General features: G+C 43.2%; 1 pseudogene; it reads right to left on the minus strand.

Moving 5' to 3' along the window:
* Positions 1-11,696: 11,696 nt before the first annotated feature.
* Positions 11,697-12,901, minus strand: LOC105526600 (annotated as a pseudogene).
* Between the last annotated feature and the right edge of the window lie 638 nt (positions 12,902-13,539).

Below are 13,539 nucleotides of genomic sequence, written 5' to 3' on the forward strand. Positions count from 1 at the left end.
CTAAGCACCCCCAACCAACTGAATGGATCCCTCTCTTGGCCAAGAGGGATTCCAAAAAATACCTGAAAAACTGCATCAGCCCATGATGGGAAGGGGGAGTCAGACTTGCCTCCTTCTACTGTCTTCCCTTTGGAGTTCAGACACGACTGACCAACATTAACACTGACTCAGAGACCTTAAGACTGAAAAAACAAACTCTTTGTAGCAATAACATACCACATTCCCACCTGACTCTGGTATGGAATTACATGGCGGAGAGCAGACCCTGAAAGAAATGGCAGTGTTTTATCCCAAAATATATTTCCTTGACATATTTTGAAACGGCCCTGAAAACCTGTCTCTTGTGGGGGAAATTTGCATTCGATAATCTTCTTCCCTTATTAGGCCTTTTCTGGAGAGGCTGACACCTCTTAAGGTCAGACAAGAAACATTCACCACCTGTTCTCTCTGAAGCCTGCTATTTGGAGGCTTCATCTACATGACAAGAACCTTGGCTTAAGCTCCAGCTTAACTCTTTCAACCAATTGCCAGTCAGGAAATCTTGGAATCCACCTATGACCTGGAAGCCCCTGCTTCGAGATGTCCTGCCTTTCTGGGCAGACCCAATGTATACCTTATGTGTATTAATTTACGTATTTCCCTGGGAACTTCTGTCTTCCTAAAAGGTATAAAACCAAGCTGTAACCCAACCACCTTGGGCACACGTTCTCAGGACCTCCTGAGGCTGTGTAACTGACCATGGTCCTTAACCTTGGCAAAATAAGCCTCTAAATTGATTGTGACCTGTCTCAAATACTTTCTGGTTTACAGAAGAAAAGTAGAAATGGGAGTAAGAGTAGGCCAAAGAAGAGAAGAATGGACATGTTTCACCCTGATGACGTCAGTGTGCCTAGTAACATCTCAGACCTGTGATTATTACATTGCCTGGTCAAATAGGACACATTCCTTAAGATTAGGCTCAAATGCTACCTAGTATCTGTCCCACTTTGTACTCCCCACCTTGGAATCCTCTTGGCTCAGTTAAAAGTGTGCCATGTTCTTGACTGGCATCTCCAAACTGAATATACCTTCACTCTACCCTCCACCCCTAAACCATTCAGGTTCAGAGATAGTTTCTAAGTGGGAGAAAGGATCCTTAGCTAAGAGATCTCTGGTTCCCATGCCAGAATCTACTCACAGGGTCAGTTTGTGGCTTCCCTTCAGTGGGGCTTGAGAGACAGGGCCAAAGGGACCCACCAACGTAACCTGGGAACAGTTAAAAACTGTTCAGATAGACCTGCCAGATAGACCTACTAGAACCTCAGGCCAGTGTATTCATGTTTTTGGTCTTTGGATCTTCCTTCCTTCCTTCCTTCCTTCCTTCCTTCCTTCCTTCCTTCCTTCCTTCTCTCTCTCTTTCTCTTCTCTCTCTCTCTCCTTCTTTCTTTCTCTCTTTCTCTCTTTCTTTTTGTTATTAGAGACAGGTTCTTACTATGTTGCCCAAGTTGGAATCCAGTGGCTATTCAACAAGTGCCATCTTAGCCTGCTGAGCATAAGGAATCCTCCCACCCACTTATTCTCTTGAGTAGCTGGGACTACAGGCACATGTCACCATGCCCGCCTGGGTTTTTTGCAAATCTTTTTAATGACTGGCTTTTTAAAAAACAGTTGGATCCTCATACCTACTTCTGCATTCAACAAGTTTTGATATGTGTTCTGCTTGAAGTATATGAAGAAAATCCAGCCTTGGATAGATATACAGCTGGAAAAGGAAGGAGTGTCTTTAAAGGCCTTTTCAGAAGACTGTAGACATTCTTCTTTGATATGACACCAAGACTAAACTGGATGTCATTTCTTTAAGGTAGTTACAATGTGGAATCTGAAACCTTATCATCAAACTGTCCACACTATGTTACATTACAGTCGGTTTATCTTGCACTTTACATGGATTTTTTACCTATGCATGGTTGTGTAACATTATGTGTTGATCACTTGGAAAATATGGTTCACTGAAAAATGCAGGTCTTCCAAATGTTGGCAGCTTTTCTTATCCAATAACAACAATCGCATTTGTTTCAATGCTGATCTCATCATAAAAGTCTTTAAATACCAGGTAGCTGCCAAGCTCATGGTGCACACAAGTATTTCAAAATTATCGTTTTTCCTTCAAAGTTCAGATTTTAGCATCAGCAATGCATTATTTCAGTTGTTTTCACTGTGCTTCATTGTAGTCAGAGGCTCACATGGGACATTTTCAAGAAAATGTCTACCAGATGCCCAAGACTGAATATTTATAGTTTTTCCGTTGTTCTTTTAAGTAAAAAATAGTGTTTCACTATAAAAGCAGCCAGTTCAATTCAAAACTCAATCATCCAAGAGCTTTTCCTCAAGGCAACCGTCATACATTGGTAGTAGAAGTGACAAAATACTTCCTATTTTGTCACTGAATATTAAAAAGACATGTACTCAAGAGTTGAGAGTTAATAAAATTAATTCTTTTTAATGGTTTATCGAGGATATTTTTAAGTGATACTGGCATGGTTTTACCCATCATTGCTTTTGCAGTATCGGTGCAAGTGTCCACAAAGTTAAAAAGGCAAATAATATCTGAACATTGTTATGAAAATAGTTTCAATCTCACCCAACCCAACTCCCTTTCCCCAAAGGCTCTAGGAGACCTGGGGTCCCACCCGCCACACACTGAGAACTGCTCTCCTAGCCTGCTGTCATTGCTAAAGTCTGCACAGACTTTGACCTGAAGGGGGAGCTCAAGGCCTTCCCAATCTTCTTCCTTCCTTCTCCTCCCTGCCCATGCTTTCCCTCAACTTTGGGACAAAAGAGACCAGAATGGAAGACCCAAAGGGACTCTAGCTTTGGAGTTTAAGCTTCCTTCATCCCGGCTGGGTGTGGTGGCTCAAGCCTGTAATCCCAGCACTTTGGGAGGCCAAGGCAGGCGGATTGCTTGAGGTCCGGAGTTCAAGACCAGCCTGGCCAAGATGGTGAAATCCCATCTCTACTAAAAATTCAAAAAATTGGCCGGGCGTGATGGTGCCTGTAGTACTAGCTACTCAGGAAGCTGAGGCAGGAGAATTGCTTGAACCCAGGAGGCGAAGCTTGCAGTGAGCCGAGATCACACCACGGCACTCCAGCCTGGGAGACAGAGCGACACTCCATCTCAAAAAAAAAGAAAAAGAAAAAAGAAAAAGAAACAACAACTTCCCCCATTCCTGGTGAAACTCTCACTTTTTTTTTTTTTTCTTAAAGAGACAGAGTCTTGCTCTGTCCTCCAGGCTGAGTGCAGTGGTGCGATCATAGCTCACTGCAGCCTTGATTTCCTGGGCTCAAGCAATCCTCCCACCTCAGCCTCCTGAGTAGCTGGGTGTGCCACCACATGCCCAGCTAATTCTTATTTTTTGTAGAGATGGAGTCTTTTATGTTGCCCAGGCTGGTCTTGAAATTCCAGCCTCAAGCAATCCTCCTGCCTTGGCCTCCCAAAGTGCTGGAATTACAGGCATGAGCCACCACACCCGGCCACTATTCAGTTATTTGTATGGCCCATTCCTCCACATTAGGTTCCAAATACAACATCTCCTTTATTGTTTCATTTACCCGAGACCCAGTGTCTCCTTCTTAGGGTTCCACCCTATGAAGAGTCTACACGAGGCTCTCTGTGACTGGAGAGAGGGGAGGACCTGAGTTCCATGAAACCATGGGAACCACTGCTTCTTTTTGTCATATGGGGTCATTAACGAAACCAAGTCTTGCACAGTGTGGCAGCAGATGTTTGTTCAGAGCTGCTGGTCTTCCCTGCGTGCTGCCCGCTCTCTCAACAGCCTGTCCCAAGCCTGCTCTCTCACGTCCGTGGGAACAGGTGCTCTAAGGTCCGGGACTTAACATCCACTTCCACGCCAGCCATCGTTCTCCAAACCACAGCCAGAGGGTCATGGAGAGTTGGCCTGGGTGAGCTTTTGCACCCGCCACACAGTGGTTTCTCCCTTCAGCCTGGATTCTGTCTGTCCTCCTTTTCTGCCTCTGAGCCTCCGCCACCTCCATGTGACTCAGCTTCAGGCATCCCTCGGGGGGAACCCATGGGCACCCGGTGTCCAACCTACACCCTCCTCAGAGGACTCGGCTCTGTCTGCCTCCCCCTGCTATGTTTTGCCTTCTGCCTTCCTTATTCCCCTGTTATTTTTCCTGTTTTAGCCATGCTTGATTCGGTTTTACAGTCCTTTATCTCCACACTATTCATATATGTATGTGTGTGTGTGTTGTGTGTGTGTGTATGTGTGTGTGTGTGTATATATATATATAAAATGCTTGAACGCTTGCTATTTTGTTTTCCATTTTCTCTTTCTAGTTTAATTTTCTTTATATTTCTTTAAGGTAAACATGTCTTGCTTCCAACTTGTTTTCCCTGATTTATTCTTAATTGCTTTTAATTGAAAAAGTAATGAAAGCACATGACGAACATGGAAAGAGATGAAAAGCATATACAATGAAAAGCAAGCCAGACCTCTGCTCTCCTAATCTCTGTCTCCAGAGGCAACATTGCTACTGGCTCCTTGTGTTGCCTTTTAGAAGTCCTCTATGTGGACAGCCACGGTGTCTCCTGTCTGTAATCCGAGTACTTTGGGAGACTGAAGCCGGAGGATCCCTTGAGCCCAGCAGTTCAGGACTAGCATGGGCCATGCTGAGAGATCCAGTCTGTATAGAAAATTGAAAAATTAACCAGCTGTGGTGGCACACACATGTAGTCTGAGCTACTTGGGAGGTGGGAGGATCCCTTGAGGCCCAAAGCTCAAGGCCGTAGTGAGTTATGATGGTGCCACGGCACTCCGGCCTGTGCAACAAAGTGGGACCCTGTCTCAAAAAAAAAAAAAAGTCCTCTATGTACATAACAAGCACACTCCTCCCCTTTTATTGCACTAATAAAAGCCTGGTATTCACATAGTTCTGGGCCTCCCTGATTTTTTCTTAACTCTATATCTTGGGGATTGTTTCATATCCACACAAGAATAGCTACTTGACTCCCTTCCCTGAGTTTCCATTAACTGAATTCATGTCCCAGGAAGAGGACTGTGGTCTGTCAACACACCTGGACATGCCTGCTCTGCGGCCCCATCAGACTTTGTCCCCAGGCCATTGTATGCTCTTCAAGTTCATTTAATCATCCTAAAACTCCTTTACTACCCTCCTAACATCATCCATGCTCCCTCATCTCCCTTTCCCTAAAAGAAAGGGTATTTAACCATCTGTACCCCATTGCATGGTGGGAGAATCACACACTAATAAATTTGTATGACTCTTCTCCTGTTAATCTGCCTTTTTTTTTTTTTTTTAAGAGACAGGGATCTTGCTCTGTTGCCCAGGCTGGAGTAGAGAGTATAAGCATAGTTCACTGCAGCCTTGAACTCCTGGGTTCAAGTGATCCTCCTGCCTCAGTCTTTTGAGTAGCTGGGACTATAGGCATGAAACATGACGCCTGGCTTTAATCTATCTTTTGTCAGTTGATTTTCAGCCAGCATTCAGAGGGCAAAGGGGAAGTTTTTCTTTGGCCCCTCCGACATAAATTATGGATGTCCCGTAATATATTGAACCTGTGCCCTCTTTACAGAGCATGTACAGTGTTTCTGCTCTTTTCCTGTTACTAACAGTGCTTCAGTGAAATACATATGTACACACGAAAGTATGGGATCAAGTTCTAGAAGCAGACTTATTAGGTCAAAACTATTTCTTTGAAAACATTGATAGATATTATTTTATTGCCCACCAAAGAGTGAGCCTTTTGTCAAAGGTGGTGGGAATATTGATCCCTGTGTGGTTTCTTTTGGCTTTGTTCATTATAATTTTTGCCATGAAGAAATGTTGGATTTTTAAGCAGGTGAATTACTGTTTATGCTTTGCAGGTACATTCATGTCGGCCTTTTGATTTTGTTTCTCGCTTAAGTCAGGTCTTGCCCAGTGAAGGTTTTCTTTTTTTTTGGTTTCTCACTTACACTTTCTTAGAGTCCCCTTGGGTTTCGATTTTTGTATTACTTTTTTTTTTTTGAGACAAAGTCTCACTCTGTCACCCAGGCTGGATGGAGTGCAGTGGTATGATCTCCACTCTGTAAGCTCTGCCTCTCGGGTTCAAGTTATTCTTGTGTCTCAGCCTCCTGAGTAGCTGGGATTACAGGAGTGCGCCATCGTGCCTGGGTAATTTTTGTACTTTTAGTAGAGATGGGGTTTCACTGTGTTGCCCAGGCTGGTCTTGAACTCCTGACCTCAGATGATCTCCCTGTCTTAGCCTCCCAAAGTGCTGGGATTACAGGCGTGAGCCACCGTGCCCAGCTGTATTATGTTTTTCAATCTACCTGGAATTTATTTTGAGAATTAGAATTCAGAGAGATTCTTCCCACCCCATAGCCAACTAGTTATACCAGTGGTATTTATTAAATGATTCATATTTTCTTGACCAATTTTGAACGCCACCTTTATCCCATACTCTTCTGTGTTCTTTTAGGTGATGGTCAATAAGGTGCAACCTCAAGAGGGGACACAGGAGAGGCTCAGAAACAGTTTATAGTCCTTTCAGGTCCCAGAGACAGGAGGCTGGCCATGCAGGTCACTTCATTAATTAAAAAGACAATTAATTAACTGTATTTTTTGGTGAGGGATTATTTTACTTTTAACTTCTTAGTGTTTAATTTTTAATCCTTCATTTCATCTATTTTTCTGATTTTAACTTATTTATCACCTTTAGCTTTTTGTCTCTTTTATCCCAAACCTGATTTACTACAAGTTGTCTATTTTCATGCACAAACTATCACACCACGTGCAGAGGCCTGCCTGTCAGTCAATAGTTCAGTTTTGGCTGAACTGCCACCTTTGTTTCACAATAGTAAAATGATGATTTCACAATTGTTTGAATATCTTATTGCATTTTGCCCTTATTTTATACAAAATAGTGAACAATTCTAAAATAAAAAATGCAATTCTATTTGTATCATAAATAATGAGAGAAATGTAGAAATATTAGCTGCCTCCCAAGCTTTTCACTTACCAGGATTACACCGATCCAATGTGTCTTCAATAGCAAAAGTTGAAGGTGGCTAGGAGCTGTGGGGTTGGGATCTGAATCTAACTCCCTGCATGGTGCAAGAACTAAAATCTGAAAAATGAACACAAAACTGGACCCATGACCATTGAAATCCCCAGAGACTCTGGCAACAGGAAGTCTTGTACTGTTTTATTCCGCAGCCACGTTTTTACCACCCAGAACTCACAGGACTCCCATAAAAAACTCACAAAAATCAGTTCACACACAAAGAATTACAAAGCACTGGAAGAAATGAACACCATGAATAAGATGCAAGACCCAGAGATGGAATATTTATGCCATAATTGAGAATGTTATCACCTTTGTAATTCTCTGGAAATGGAGATCTTTTATATGTGTTCATTGCTCAACTTTTTTGTAATTACCTCTGGTACTTTTGTACCACCTCCACAATAGCAGGGTGTTTAATACTGATATTTTGCCCTTTTCTTCCTTCTATTCTCCTGGCTTAAAATACTATTATTTTCATTTCTTTATTTCTTCTTCCTCTTCCTTCTTCTCTTTTTTCTTTTTTTTTGAGACAGGGTCTCGCTCTGTTGCCCAGGCTAGTGTGCAGTGGCGTGATACTAGCTCATTGCAGCCTCAAACTCCTGGGCTCAAGTGATCCTCCTACTTCAGTCCCCCAAGTAGCTAGGATGACATGTGCACACCAACACCCCCAGCTAATTAATATCTATTAATTATATATTTAGATATTAATATCAATACCTATTAATTAGCATATTAATAATATATAAACTTATATAGTTATATACATTAACTATGTTTTATATATATTATATAATATTTATTATATATTAACTATATAAGTTTATATATAACTATATAAGTTAATATATATTAACTTACAAAATATAATTAACTTATAAATATGCATTATATTTATAATCTATATTAACTTATAACAGGGTCTCACTGTATTGCCCAGGCTGGTCTTGAACTCCTGGCATCAAGTGATCCTCCCACCTCAGCCTCCCAAAGTGCTGAGAGCCACCATGTCTGGCCTTATTTTCATTTCGTAATAATATCATTTCCCCTGAATTTCTTCCACATCATTGTTTTATTTAATTCACCCTTCCCTTTTAATAAAGGCCCAAGACAGGCGTGGCCAAAGGGATGGTATCAACCAGGCAGCATGGCAGGAAAGGTCAGAAGCCTACCTTGCTCCGAGTCCCGGGTGAGCTGCCAGCTGCCTCTTCTACTGAACGCACGTCCTATTTGAGGACAGTTTTACACCTCCCCAGGATCCAGGCAACTCTCAAGACATAATTTATTTCTCTGTGCAAGTGGCACGTGCATTTCTGGCTCTTGTCAGGTGACTTCTGGAATTGTAGCCTCATGGGCGAGGCTGTACACTTTAGAATCTGTGATCTCCGATGAATGCAACCATTGGATTTGGAGCAAATCAAAGCCTGCCGCAAGCCAGGAGGGGAAGGGAAGGAGGAGGTCACACTGGCAAGGGCCCTTGGAAGGACTCATGTGCTGCTGACTGTCCTGTGGTCAAGTGGACCGTGGTGGAGGGTGCTGTGGGCATCCATCATCGACACTGGGTCTGCTGGTTCACAAAGCAGCTTCCCATGAGTCGTTTCCATCCCCGCACCTCCTTCTCAATGGGCACAAGAGGAGTCACTGTGGACACTTTCCCTCTATACAAAGTCTTCCTGAATAGGATTGTGTTTTTTTGAATGGGGCCAGCTGGGCAGCGAGCTTTGATTTTTCTTTTTTAGGAAGGCACTGAGAATGGCACAGAGGGGCAGCCCATTTCATCCACCGACTAAAGCCTTGGTCCCCATGAAGCATTCTGTGCACCGAGACCTGGCTGACCCTGGGCTTTTCGGATGCACTGTAGCCCTCAGGGAGGACCTGATGCTTTTCTGGGGAGATTGGAGTCCCTGGAAGGCACGTTAGCCAACCGCCCATTTCCAGCCCCGCAAGCCTTTCCTGACCCCCATCCTACCCGGCCCCTCCTGCAGGCCTGTCCTCCTGGTCTCCTTCCCTTGCTTTGGTTTTTTCACAGCAGTTGTCGTCATGGGTTGCTACTTACACCCTAGTGTGGCTGCTTATTCTGGTACAATCTGGACCCCACTGGAGGAAGCTCTCGACCCCGGAACCCAGGCTTGTTCACCTCTGTCTCCCCAGCACTGAGCTTGGCCCGGAGTGATGCTTGTTCAGTGAGCGAGAGGCACTGCCCCTGGTGTGTGTGGCTTCGTCCCCCGACAGATCACATGTGGCTGCCACCGTGGACCACAGTGGGGAAGCCATCTCCCGCCACCAGACTCAGCCTTCATCACTGCCCAGCCTGGTGCCACCCAGCGCCTCTCCGGGCTGCCCCCCTTCCCCAGACCCTGGACGGTCCTGTTCATCTCTCTGCTCACCCCCGCATGTTAAGAACCTGACCCAGAAAGTGGGCGTGCGCTGGTCCCAGGAACTGTCTGGGCACACTAGGCCTCTGGGCGAAGGAGTTGACTTGCCAGGCCAGGGGCAGTGGCTCCAGTGGGAGCTGCCTCTCTTGTGGCCTAGAGCCATGCAGTGAGGTTCACGGCTGAGTTCTTCCAGATCTGTTGGCTCCCCAGAGCCTCTCCGCACATCATGGGAGCCCATTCTCAACTTGTGTTTGGCTTTTTGGGGCCTGTTTCTAACAATACATGCTTGTAAGGGACCCAGGTTTTAGAATGTTCTTTATTCCAAAGTCAAGGTTTTTGAAATTTTATCCCATCTGCTGGCTGAAAAAAAAAAAAGGTGGGGGCAGAAATAAGGGTGACAAATGAATCAGCCTTTCTACCTTGCTCAGAAAAGTTGCTATTCCAGCAAGCCCTGGATGGCCAATTAGATGTGATATCTATGTGTGTCTATTTGTCTTTAGTCATCTTATAATTTTATTTTATTTTAAAAATAATTGATATGTTTTATTTTTAGAGCAGTTTTAGGTTTACAGAAAAACTGAGTGAAAGGTTCAGCTTTCCCATACACTCCTCGGCAACCCAAGCTCACTGTTTGCTCTGCTAACAATGAACATGAATGTAATGTATTTGTTACAGCTGATGAGACATTGATACATTCTTTTGTATCATATATTTTTTTAATTTAATTAACTTTTTGCTTAAAAATTTTTTTTATAGAGAGGAGGGTCTCACTATATCGGTCAGACTGGTCTTGAACTCTTGGCCTCAAGGCAATCCTCTCGCCTCAGCCTCCCGAAGTGCTAGGACTACAGGGATGAACCATTGTGGCTAGCCTTATTATTATTTTTAGTTGAAACACAATTGTACATATTTATGCAGTACAGTGTGATATTTCAATTCATGTATACAATGTGTAGTGATCAGATCAGGGTAATTAAGCTATCCATCACCTAAAACATTCATTGTTTCTTTGCGTTGGGAACACTAAAACGTGCTCTTCTAGCTGGATACGTTATTTTAAACTAAAGTCCATAGTTTACATTAAGGCTTAGTCTTGGTGTTGCACATTCTACAGGTTTTTTTTTTTTGAGACGGAGTCTCGCTCTGTCACCCAGGCTGGAGTGCAGTAGCACAAACTCAGCTCACTGCAGTCTCTGCCTCCTGGGTTCACGCCATTCTCCTGCCTCAGCCTCCTGAGCAGCTGGGACTACAGGCGCCCGCCACCACGCCCGGCTAATTTTTTTGTATTTTTATTAGAGACGGGGTTTTACCGAGTTAGCCAGGATGGTCTCGATCTCCTGACCTCATAATCTGCCCGCCTTGGACTCCCAAAGTGCTGCGATTACAGGTGTGAGCCATCGTGCCTGGCCCATTCTACAGGTTTTAATAATGTTATGTATCCACCATTACAGTGTCATGCAGAATAGTTTCACTGCGCTAAAACCTCTGAGGTCTGCCTACTCATCCCTCTCTCCCCTAAACCATGGCAACCACCGCTCTTCCTATCTCCAAGTTTTGCCTTTTCCAGAATATCATAGTTAGAATCATACAGTATATAGTCTTTTCAAGCTTCTTTCACTTAGTCAATGCACTTCAGTTTTCTCTCTTTTTGTGGCTTGACAGTGTGTTCCTCTTTACTGCTGAATAATATTCCATTGTCTAGATATACTACAGTTTATTTATGCATTCACCTCCTGAAGGACATCTTCGTTGCTTCCAAGCTTTGGCTTTAAATTTATTTATTTATTTTTATTTAAAATATTTTAATTTCTAAAAAAGTTTAAATCATATTAAAATTTAAAGAATTTCATTGTACAGTACTTGACAACACGTTTCAACCAACTGAAATGCAAAACAAATCAGTAAATCAGTTTTGTTTACTTTCTAAGCTTAATAATAAACAGACTCTTGCTCCTCAAGAAGATGCAAATATCTGCAACAGTGAAAGTGAAATATTTAAAGAGGAATCTGAAACAAAACGAATTCAATCTGATCAAATCCACAATTAATTGAAGTTTTCATTTTATTCAATTGTGAATAAAACAGCAGCCACTATTTCATCCAATATGCCAATGATATCAACTAAATGATCTACCTGGCATGTGCAAAACAAGAACAGTTATCTTCTGCTGAAAGGATGTGAGCTTTCAAATTTGGTTTTCATGTCATAGTTTCCAAATAAATAAACTGCTCCACCAAAAACGACAGTCCAGGTGCTACATATCTTCCAGGATTTCATCATACAGCCATTTATAAGCACAATCTTTGGAACACTCTATAGTTTAAAAAAGGTTTGTGAAGTCTTGAGGGTACCCGTTAGTTATCTTCTCTTCTTCCTTTTTCCCTATTTGCATCAATATATCCATTGCATCAAGTGGAGTCAGTGAACGTAAGGCACTGTGCCTCACAAAACAGTGCTTTAACATGTGAAAAAAGATATTATAGTGAATAAGTGTTAAGTTCTTGGTAAATAAATTTCCACAAGGAGTCATTCGAATAAGATACAGATTGTGTTGTAATAGTTCTAATAATTCCCTATGCTTTGAGTTTTCCAGCCTCCCATTTCGGGTGTATACATCAAATGATGACCAAAGCTCCGTGTGCAGAACCTTAATCTCACAAGCTGCTTGCCAGATAACACTTCATACATGATACAAGTCTGGATTTCGGGGATCTGCCGTTAGTTTCTGGAATTCTTTTTCACCAATAAAGATATTTCGTTCTATTCGTCCAAATTTATATATAGAAGTACAGGAATACAAGTCATATGCAGGTTTCCAAAGTGCCCTTTCTTTACCTCTACTTGGGAACATTCCAGTTACTTTTAAAGGGATGCCTGCTGTCCAAGGAACTGCTTCTGTTCCCAAATTCTGAAACAGCCCTTGAGAAGCCATAGCAGGTGGTTTTATTACTCCACCGCTTCTAGGATCTATTTTAAAGAAGTCACAGTGACTCACTTGTAGTTTTCCATCCGGATTTTTTCCTAAGGACTCCAAATGTGCAATAAAAGTTTTGTCACTTTCAAGGGCAACCACTTTGGCATCAACTTCAAGTAATGCCTGAGTCAGGATTCCAGGACCTGGATTGCACTGCAGCAATAGGTGTGGAGGTCTATTTTGTTTTCTCCATACGATTTGCAACCTTTGTCGCTGCCCACAACGGGCAGCGCCAGGGTCTCAGCCAATCTCCGATTGGTTACGTAACGCTTAAAGTCTAAGCTGGGCTTAGACATCTTCCTTGGCGTGTTCCTGAAATCCGGATCGGGCCACAGCTGTGGAGAGGAGTCAGACAGGCCACGGCGGTTCCTCACCGGCAAGTGCTTTCGCATCCCCGCTCCAGACCCTCAAATGCAAAAGCGACCAGCGCCCCCCAAGGCGGAGAGCCTCAGCCTAGGAGGAAGCCCGGCCACTGGGATCCACATGTCCTTGTCTCTCAGGCCCTCTCCAAGGATTACCCAGGGTGGCCACTACAGTGAACCCCTAAATTTATTTTTAATTATATCATTGAAACATACATATGTGCACTTGGAGGAAAAAGTAAAGCGATACAGACAAAAAGTATTATTTCTTTGTTACTACTCCACCTCTTCCAAGTTCACCACATTTCCCATGTGCATCTTTCTAGATCCTTCCTAAGCATTTATAGATATTTATGTACACAGAGTACGTTAATTATCTATGACTGTGTAACAGATTACCTCAAACTTACTATGTCTTTAGCAACAGTAAATATTTACAATTGTACAGCTTCTGAGGGTTAGGGAATTGGGGAATGTTTTATTAGGGTGGCTCTGGCTCAGTTTCTCATGAGGTTGCAATGAACCTGTCAGCCAGGGCTATAGCCATCAGAGTCTTAAATCTGCTTCCAAGGAGGTTAACTCACATGGCTGGCAAATTGATGCTGGTTGCTCTGAAGGGCTGCTTGAGTGTTCTCAAAACATGGCGGTCAGCTTCCTCAAAGCAGGGGAGAGCTGGGGGAGTGCTCAGCTCTTTTGTGACTCAGCCTTGGAAGTTACACATTACCACTTGTGCAGCCTCCTGTTGGTGACATGGGCTATGG

This window comes from Colobus angolensis, unplaced genomic scaffold (genome assembly GCF_000951035.1).
Source record: "Colobus angolensis palliatus isolate OR3802 unplaced genomic scaffold, Cang.pa_1.0 Scaffold6, whole genome shotgun sequence".
NCBI classification, from domain to species: domain Eukaryota; kingdom Metazoa; phylum Chordata; class Mammalia; order Primates; family Cercopithecidae; genus Colobus; species Colobus angolensis.